The following is an 11,003-nucleotide window of genomic DNA, read 5'->3' on the forward strand; positions in this document are numbered from 1 at the left end:
ACCGGTAGCATGCATGTAAGTGAGCTTTTAAGTCCCATTAACATGTCAAAAAGAAAAATATAATCCCATTATGCAGTAGGAGTTGGCTGATCTTTTTTCCTTGCGTGGGGTGATCTAAATGATGATGGGAGTTTATTTAGTTTGGCTACCACATTTGTCATGCGGTTATAGAGTTTTTTTGTTCTATGAAATCGATAATTTTGCGCAGAGAGATATACCGCTGTTCCGCGCCAATGCGCGGGGACTCATCTAGTAATATTTAGGAACGGAGGGAGTACTATGTAAAGAGTTAGGTGTCGCACGGTGATAGTGTGAGGTGGGCCATGTAATCACTGAGCCTGCGTGTTTTCACTGCTCTTGCACGCCTCCGTTGTAAGAATGGAGAAAATTGTAATCTAGTAGTATTATACCTCCTTTCGCCGAAAGCGTGGGACATCCAGCAGTCCTACCACCTCAGTAATAAAGACCAATGAGCCATCAAATCTCATAGACCCAGCAGTAAGTTGGACGGACGAAGCAACCATCACTCTTGCGCCAGTGAGAGGTCGCGTCCGCTCTGCCCGGGCATGAATGCAGCACCGATTCTTTGGAGCGGCGCTGACCGTTTTAGACGGGAAGCACGCGCGGGCGATGGTGGGGCTTTGGGTGGGCCAAGCTGGTCAGGAGCGGGCGTGGCAGCTGTCCGCATGTCCCTACCGGACACGCCCGGAAACAAGAGGATGCACCGACTCTCGCGGCTAAAATCATACACTACACAACATCTCTCTGTAGGAGTAGGTCGATCTGTCGCTCTCTCTAACACACACATGGTGTTAAACACACACACACGCGCGCACGCACGCACCTTGGTCCCGTTGCACCTTCTAACGTGACTTATTACACCTAGACGGAGGGAGTAGTAAGTATACAAGATACGATGGCACACTGACTTAAGTCGAATACATGTGCCCAAAATTTGTGGGCATGTTATAATAAGGATTCACTTAAAATAGTACGTGAGCGAACAAAGGGATCAATTGGACAATGTTCCTGAGCAGTAGCGAGATGTGTGAGGTAAGATACACCGCTGGCACTTTTAATTTCTCTTATTAATTTGTTTGTTTCACCCTCTGACTGGTGGGACCCAACGTACTACATGGAGAGAGGTAAGGTGACTAAGGCTGCATTATTTCTGCACCACTGTGTATAGTCTAACCACCAAAGCCACATGACACGATTATGATTGAAATCCCAATGACTCCCACACACACAAAAGAACACGGCATGCTTGTCACACGAATGCAAGAATGCATAAAAGGTTATTTCCCTCTCGGGTTCGATAACTACACTTGAGCATAATTTGTGCCAAGAGGATTCTTTGACTGGTCAAAATGTTTTCTAGGGTTTGCACACTTCACACTCTCTCTCCAGTATATATATACACGCTGGAGCCTCAACGCTTGTAGTTGCTCTCTTCACACTCTCTCGCCCTCTCCCGCTAGAGCCTCAGCGCTTGTAGTTGCTCTCTTCACACTCTCTCGCCCTCTCCAGATCTAAACAAGACTTCGTTGGCCTCTCTCTCCCCTCACTGCTGCTCAAAGAGCTGGCAGGATCCGTCCGCCGGGAAGGGAAGGAGGCTTAATGCTATCGCCGTCGGCGAGGGACTACCGGCGCAGTTGTGCACTTTCCACCCAGTGGCGGCGCGGGAGGGCCTCCGACCCCTTCTTCTTCGCTGCCGTCCCGTCGCCCACCGAACCACGCCCCAAGAACCTTAAGGTATAATTTACTTACTCCACATGCATTGCTCTAGCTGCATGTATACCATGAATCTAGGACGTGGTTCAAAGAGGAAAGGAGTGGGGGAAAGTAGTGGGAAAAGTTGTATATAGCATGAATCTAGGACGTGGTTCAAAGAGGAAATGAAGGGGGAAAGTTGTATAGCATTAATATAGGACGTGGTTCAAAGAGGAAAGGAATGGGGGAAAGTAGTGGGGAAAGTTGTATCGCATAAATCTAGGACGTGGTTCAAAGAGGAAAGGAAGGGGCGAAAGTACTAGTTCAAAAAGGAAAGGAAGGGACAAGGCTGTAGAGTTTGAGCAGGACCAGATTTGCTGCGCTCACATAGGGAAATGCGTCTAAAGATAACAAAACTGGGACCAGCACAAATATGCTCCTTGGTTGTTTGTTCTTTGTTGCAACAGACTGTGCATGACCACAGTACATCGGTAGATGCACATGGTGTTGGTGCGTCCACTGTCCCGTGCAACTCATTAGCTGTTGTTAATCTAAGGCCCTGTTTGGTTAAAAACTCCCTAGTCCTACCTGCTGGGTTCCAGGGACTAAACATGGACTAGAGGTTATTAAATGACATGCTAAAAGACCATGTTCCCCCTAGTAATGAACTAATAGAGACAAGGTGCAATGCGTGGCAGGGGCAACTGTTGGAAAAAGTCCCAAAAAGACTCCCTCGGGGTCTTCTTTCTTTAGTCCCAAATGCCCACTTTTAGTCCCTAAAAGTCCCTCCTCTTTGGTTTAGATGGGACTGGCACTGAGTTTTTTTCCCTACACCAAAATGTCCCTGTAAACAAACACCCTCTAATAATGCCGCTGGAAAATTGATGCAATGCCACAGTTAAAAGCAAATTACATGTTTAACGAATTTTATTGTTAATATAATCTCTATGTTAATATTAATCAATGCCACCGTTTGAGAAATGCTACTGTCTTGCTTTCTTTCCCATTTAGATAAGGTAGATGCTTCTTTTTGTTGGCCTCTGTTTCATCCACCGTTATTGACCACTAATTGTTTCCTTTGCACCTTTGTGTAAACAGGGTTATCTGCTTCACCTCGTTGCCATTGTGACCTTTTGTTGCACTGCACAAAACACTTTTTGTTTTAAGAGTGTTTTGTGCAGTTCAACCAAAATGTCACACCGACAACGTTGCTTGATTGCTTGATCTTAGTGGAACTGCACAAGAGGAGATCTTACTTCCTATCCGTTAAGGCGAATTTGGTTCAGATCTTCTTCTTGTGAGTTGTTTGAATCCCGCATCATGAGAGGTCAGTACTAGCCTTCTTTCACATGATTCTGCAGTGTGCATTCATATGTTGTGCTACTTGTACGATAATGTTGCTTGATTTTAGTGAACTGCACAAATGGAGACAATACTTCCAATCTGTATGTGCACCGTAATATCCCATTGAGGTAAGATAAGGATATTTCAGAACTGCTGGCCTGTATTTTGCCACTTCCATCAGAAAATTAAGTTTAGTACTATTCTTGTGCTCCCTAATTGACATGCCAAATCTTACATTGAAGGCGAAGCTTGTTTGTTATTGAACCAAGTGATGAAGGGGAAGAACAAGGGGAAGAAAAACAAAAATCAACTCCCGGTGCTGTAATGAAGCACTGGAACTGTGATGACACAAGTAATGATATAGTTTTGCATCATTGCTATGGCTGGAACGAGCAATTGTTTTGCCACTGATTTGATGCCACTCTTAATGTAATATGTAATTATCTCTACTTGTGCAAACATGGATCTTCTTTGAAGATACCATATATTTTCGTGGAACTGCACAAGAAGATGTTGGAAACATTAAACTAATCGAGGAGTATATAGTAAGCATGGCCACCACCGTAGATAGCAACAGATGGTTCCGGAGAATTGCTTCATCTGTATGCTCTACACAATAAGACTCCTGACAAAGGTTGGTACTCACCCACTGATTTCATCCATATGATTGAGCTTTGTCATCTCTATTGGTGTTGTGCTACTGTTAAGATATTGTCATGAAAAAGTGGTATTGTCCTTGCGAAGTGCTTCATCTGTGCTGTTTTAAATATTTCCTTTGCTTTTTTCAAGCAAACAGTGATGCTAGCATTTAGTAGTCCTCTTGTCTTTGCACAACAGGATCATCTTCCTCTAAAAAAGAATATGGAGTACGTGAAGTGACTAGTTCCAATTATGCCAGGATGAAGAAGCCCTGTCTATCTTATCATCAGAAGGAGCAGTTGAAGGATGGTTACATTACTCCCCACAAGACCAAACTAACTTCAGCTCAGAAGGACTGACAAAATCTCCATTTTTTTGCTGTGACAAATGTCTGAACTGATGGCAAACCCTTCCCATTCCACAATTGTAGGCATTTGATATTTTGGAATGGGACAACCTTGTCAAATTTTGCTCATTGATTTTAGCAAGACATGCGTTTGATATTTTTGAATGGGACGCCCTTTGCTGTCAGCATCGTCGATCAATTTTTTCTTTATTCTTTAGTTGTGAAGTAAATATTGCCTCTGACATGTGAGTCGCTGAGATGCATAATCATCGATTGTTTTGAATGTTCTCTATGAATTGCCAGGCCTGTGTGTTTGATTGCAATGTACAGAAACACTAAAAAGCTGCTCAAACTCTTTGTACTCCTTCTGTTCCTTTTTACTTTGCACATTGTGAAAGTGCATACTTTTTTGTATAAGATTGGTCAAAGTAGAGATACTTTGACTGCAGACAAAACTTGTATGCAGACTAGAAAGGACCGGAGGGAGTACATGTGAAACTACTGCAAACGAGGTGATCACCCTGGGAATAATGCTAGTACGTATTGTTTTGCATGTTCATCCAGTACTAGTGATACAGGAATTCGAACTAATCAAAATAAATTCATTCATACACGGTCGGATTTCATATAAACATGCCAGATTTCATTACATTTCATACATTCTTCAACTAAAAAGGGGTGCGCTGGAGATATAATTAATTAACCAAAGCTACCCACCCGTGTCCCGCTGAGCCGAACAGAAACTTTAGTGACTTAACTGAAGGTGCAGTTGCATAACTGACATGTGGCCTGTTGGGCCCACGTGTCAGTCAGCCAACTGCACCAGCAGTTAAGTAGAAGCAGCGTTATTCTCCAGCAGAACTCCCCGACTCCACGTCGCCGCCAAGAAGCTAACCGGCCGTTAATGGTCAACCCGCCTAGCTTGGCTTCAACAGGAGGGTAGCAGTGGTGGCCTTACTTGGACCCGAGCGGCGGTGACCTACCGTGTTCTACTCTTCCATGTTTTCTGTGTGGCGCGGCCTCGTTGGCAGCGGGGCGGGGCCTCGACGGAGCCGGCGATGTCCTCTGTCTCGTTGCCGGCGGGCGGCGCCTGAGCGGAGCAGTGGAAATCCTCCCCCGTGTTGCCGGCAGGATGGGGCCTCGGCTGAGCCGGCGATGTCCTCTGCCTCGTTGTTGGCGGGGCAGGGCCTCGGCGGAGCCGGCGGTGTCCTCTTCCTCGTTGTTGGCGCCGCGGGGCCTCAGCGGAGCAGGGCCTCATTGACGCCAGCGGATTGGGGACTCGTCGGAGCCGGCATTGTCCTCTGCCTCATCCTCGGTCTCGCCAAACAGCGCCTCCCCGCTTTATCGCCCTCTTTGCTAGCCTCTTTGTAGGTGCCCGCAGCCTCCGCCACCCGCATGCAGTACCGCCAGCGCTCGAGGCGGCCCTTGCGGGCGGAGCGGCACGAGTCGAGCAGCGCCTCCTGCTCCGCCCGCTCTGCGGCGATCTGCTCCTCCGCCTGCAGGTGCTCCTGGAGGAGATGGTGGTTGTAGGCGGTATCGGCCTGCGCCTCCCGGAACTGCTCCTGATGCATCTGCCTCACACTGTCCATATATTGGGCACGGGCCTCGCCGATGGTCATGGTGCAATGCACCGGCGAGTATGGCGCGGAGGAGGGGGTTGGCATCGGATCGTCGACTACCATGTTCTCCATTGGGACGTCGTCGTCCTCCGGCTTCCTGCCGGCCAGCCGATCGGCAGCAATGGCTGCCATCTCCTTGTGGTCTGTCATCCGCCTGTCCCGAAGAGCGCTGGAGCGCGAGGAAGCCATGGTGGGCAGTAGTGGTGTGGACAGGAGAAAGGGAACGGATGCGGATGACTGCGGCTATGGTCGGCGCAACAGTTTATATAGCAATGGTGGGCGGGCCGGGGACGGACGTGTGGCGCCGGAGTAGCCGCCTCGGCAACCGCGTATCATTAATGTGGGCGGCAGATGGACGGACGGACAACACTTGTGTCATTTAAAGGCGGAGCAATCGCCTGCACCGGGAAGCGGGGTGGGCGGCGCTGACTGTTTCGGGTGGAAAGCGCGCGCGGGCGAGGAGATGACTTTACTTGGAGATGATGACAATGGGGACCCACCAGGTCCATAGCCTCACGTATGCAAGTGCCTCCTTATTATATATATATATGTGTATAAAACTATACTCCCTCCGTCTAGGTGAATAAGTCGTATTAGAAGGTGCATCACGACCTAGGTGCAAGCAGATTGGTGGAAAAGAAGAATATTTTTCTATTCTAAACACAACATTTAATCACAACAGTTAAGAGGATGCCTTATTAGCTACCCATGCAGGCCATCGTAATTCATAGCATGCAAAGCGCTTTTATTTCTTGCCTAATAACCGCATGGACGTGCTGCATGCATTGGTCCTTGCCCGAGCAAAAAAAAGGGAGGAAAGGGGTTTCCACGGGACAACGAGGCAGAGGTGGAAGCGCTCGCTGGAGTAATTTATTTTGCTTCCCCCTGGTTTCCTGACATCACGGTCCCACACCATTGTCAACCTATGTAGTAGTCAATAAATGAGAGAATTGCACAAGAAGCGGCCGACAGCTGGGACCAAGCAGCTCGAGCAGTATTTGTGTTTTTGAGGTGTGAGCACTGTAGAGTTTTTCAATGTTTAGCCCAGATATTAATTTTCTCCTTTGAACAACAACGAAAACATCGCTGCAGGTATTAACTGGGCAAGTTGTGGCCCATCTAGCCCAGGCCAGATATCCAGCCCAGATATTAATTTTTTTCAAGCTGAAAATGGCTAGCCCAGCTATACTTTTTTTAGGAATACTCAGGCAAGGTCAAGTTGTTATTCTCCGCCCCGCTGGGCTGCAAATCTTTCCTAGGAGGGATGCATTAGGCTTAACAAGAAAATGGGCTTTAAGAAATAATAAATGGGATGTAATTATAAAAACTGGACAGTAACTATAAAATAATGCACCAAACACGTGATTACTTTATAAAATATTATTTTTGGATATTGAAAATTTTAATTTCATTAATTGTTGCGAGCGCAATGTTTCGTTAGATTTTTACGTAATATAAATTTATATTGAAATTGTATTTAATCTGACTAGAAATTTCGGGATAAAAGTATTTTGGATCCCATCAAAATGTGGGAAATTTTATTGAATTCTGTTTTGAACGGTTGGTTGAAATGGGCTGTACTTTTAACAAACTGTAAATGGGCTGTAGTAAATTCCATTAGAATTCAAAAATGGGCTACACATTCTTACAAATCTCAAATGGGCTATAAGTTCTCTGCCACACACTTCTGGCCTTACTAAGTTGACGCGTCCCCTAAAAAAACAGAGTTGACGCGTATGCAAGGCTTTGTCAACTTATAGTCAACACACGGTTCTAGCAGCAGTGGCCGTTGGATGTCCATCCAACGGATGCCGTGCTTCTTCTTCAATCTCGGATATTTTAGCTTCACCCGCCCAAAAAATGATTCCTCCCCCTGACATCTGGGGTGCACCATTTCAGAAGCTTACCTGTGGGCCTACTAAGTTGACGTACCAAGGGCTTTGTTAACTTAGTCAATATAAACGATTCTAGCTGCAGTGACCGTACGATGTCCATCCAACGGCCGTAGTGTTTCTTCAACCTCTGGTCTTCTTGCTCCAGCCGCCCAAAGCAGCGCCGGTCGTGTCGCTTGCTCCTGCCTCCCGTGGCCGGCTGTGCTGCCACGGAGGCCTCACCGCCCCCTACTATTCCCACCGCTGGCCAGGCCCTGCGGCGAAGGCAGCCTCACACCGCAGCCGAACGAGTGAACCCTCATACTCCTCTCTGCGTGGGCATCCACTGTCGCGTCTTCACCGGCTCCGCGTCGTCCCCTTCCTAGGCCTCACCGTCGTCCACCGCCCTGGTGCTCTCGGCGCGGCATGGTCAACGTGGTCAAGGAACAACTTCCATCGGACGTGGACTGTACGTGGAGAGGCTGACAGCTGGGTCCACGGCAGCAGCAAGGAAGTGCCTCCTTATTACGCGGAAAATAATGATTCCTCCACATGGCAGCAGGGACCCACTGGACGGGCCACCAGTATTTTGCGAAAAAATCGTTTCCCCCTGACTGTTGGGACCCACCGGATGGGCCACCGTATTTTGCGAAAAAAATGTTCCCCCCGCTGTCAGCTCGGACCCACCGGAAGTGCCTCCTTATTATGCATAAAAAAATGAATACTCCCCCGGCTAGCTGGGACCCACCTTACTGGGAGGCTGACTTGTGGGCCTACTAAGTTGACGGGGACGAAGGGCTTTGTCAACTTAGTCAATATGAACGATTCTAGCTCGAGTGACGTACGATGTCCATCCAACAGCCGTAGTGCTTCTTCAACCTCTAGTCTTCTTGCTCCAGCCGCCCAAAGCAGCGCCGGTCGTGCCGCATGCTCCTGCCTCCCGTGGCCGGCTGTGCTGCCGCAGAGACCTCACGCCCCCTACTATTCCCACCGCTGGCCAGGCCCTGCGGCGACGGTAGCCTCACCCCGCAGCTGAACCAGGGAACCCTCGTAGTCCTCTCCACGCGGGCTTCCATCGCCGCGTCATCCCCTTCCTAGGCCTCGCCGTCGCCCACCGCCGTGGTGCTCTCCGCGCGGCGTGGTCAACATGGTCAAGGAACGACTTCCATCGGAAGAGTACTGTACGTGGAGAGGCTGACAGCTGGGTCCACGGCTACACCCCAGTTTTTTTGTGATTTGCCAAGTAAGTCGCTTTGTCAGGCCTGTTGGGCTGCAAATCTTTCAAGATGAGGAGAGCTTTCATTCAGCTGGCCGAGAAAATGGCCCATCAGTAATGATAAATGGGTTGTACATTTTTAAAACACATCAAACCGGCAATTAGTTTCAAATATCTTTTTTTTCATTTCAAGATTTTAAATTACATTAATTTTTATGCGTGGAGAATTTGTTAGATTTTATATTGATATACATTTATTTTTAAAATCAGTTTGAATGTGAGTCGAAATTTTGGGATTAAAAACACTTCGGACCGCACCGAAATATGCAAAATTTCGTATAATTTTTTAACCGTTGCCACAATATGGGCTGTAATGCTAACAAAAAGAATATGGGCTCAAAAAACCTTAAGATTTAGCAAATGGGCTGTAAATTATTAGAAATAATGGCAGATGGGTTGTATGCTGTTTTCCACAGATCTGAGGCTTTCCTAAAAAAAAGGTTGACGCACAAGCACTGACTGTTCGATGTCCATCCAACGGCCGTCGTGCTTCTTCAATCGCTGCTCTTCCTGCTCCAGCCGCTCAAACAAGCGCCGGCAGGACTGCCTGCTCCCTCCTCCTCGCGGCCGACTGTGCTTCCGCGCAGGCCTCATCGCCCGACCGTACTCCCATCGCTTGCCTAGCCATCCCTCTACTCACCCACACCTGCTGTTATTCTTCGGCGACGGCAGACGAACCAGTAAACCCTCATATAGTCGTACTCCCCTCCGCGTGGGAAACAACTGCCGAGTCTTCCCTGCCTCCGTGTCGTCCCCTTGCCAGGCCTCGCTGTCGTCCACCGCCCTGGTGCTCCCGGCGCGGCGTGGTCAACGTGGTCAAGGAACGACTTCCATCGGACGTGGACTGTACGTGGAGAGGCTGACAGCTGGGTCCACGGCCGCAGGAAGGAAGTGCCTCCTTATTACGCGGAAAATAATGATTCCTCCACTTGACAGCTGGGACCCACCGGACAGGCCACTGTATTTCGCGAAAAAAACGTTTCCCCCTGACTGCTGGGACCCACCAGCTACATCTTCGCACGCAAGGAAGTGCGTCCGAAAAAAAAACGATTCGCCCCCTGACCGCTGGGACCCACCAGCTACATCGTCGCAAGCAAGGAAGTGCCTAACAGTCGGGACCCACATGGTCGAAGCGTACGTAGCGTTGTCATTCTGGTCGCGAATGTGTACGTACATACTGGTCGATGTAGAGGCACACACGTGTCGTAATAGAGGCGCGCACGTGTCGTAGTAGAGGCGCGCACGTAGCATGTATACGTACGTACATCGGTCAGGGTGCAAGAAAGAAAATACGGCCACGTATGTGTACATATGGGCAGGGTCTCGAACGCCTACTCGCGCATACGTATGGACATGGCGCATGTACATGGCTGGGTCAGGACGGAGAAACAGCGTCGTCGTGTTCATGGGGAGGCAACAGAATGCGTCGTGTTCATGGGGAGGCAACGGAATGCGCCGCGTTCATGGGGAGGCAACGAAAAGCTCGTGTTCATCGGGGGGCTTGGACAGAACAGGTGATGGAAACGAGGCCTGGGGTACCGCAGAACGGAGGAAACGGCCTTGTGTTCGACTGGCCACGTTCGAAACAGGATCCTGTTCATCGGGAGGGGTCTGGCATACCGCAAAACGGAGGAAACGGACCTCATATGGTCGAAACGGGGGTCCTGTTGATCGGGAGGGGTGTGGCGTACCGCAAAACGGACGAAACGGACTTGTGTTGGAGCGCTACGGTCGAAACGGGGGTCCTGTTCATCGGGAGGGGTGTGGCGTACCGCAAAACGGGACTCCACGGGATGCTGTTCATCTCCACCGTCGACCTCCTCCAGCCTCCACGGGCTGCTGTTCATCCAGCCTCCATCGCGCGCTACTCCACCGGCTACTGTTCAACCACCCCTCCACCGTCTACTGTTCATCCAGCCCTTCACACCACAGGGTCCTGTTCAATCACCCCTCCACGGGCACCCCTCCACCGTCTACTGTTCATCCAGCCCTCCACACCACGGGGTCCTGTTCAACCACCCCTCCATCGTCTACTGTTCATCCAACCCTCCACACCACGGGGGCATGTTCATCCACCCCTCCACGGGCACCCCTCCACCGTCTACTGTTCATCCAGCCCTCCACCACACCACGGGGTCCTGTTCATCTAGAGGCAACGCCACCGCTCACTGTTCATCCAAACCCCCTGCAACGCT

The sequence above is a fragment of the Triticum urartu genome, chromosome 1A (assembly GCF_056163025.1).
Source record: "Triticum urartu cultivar PI428250 chromosome 1A, HENAU_Tu73, whole genome shotgun sequence".
NCBI classification, from domain to species: Eukaryota; Viridiplantae; Streptophyta; class Magnoliopsida; order Poales; family Poaceae; genus Triticum; species Triticum urartu.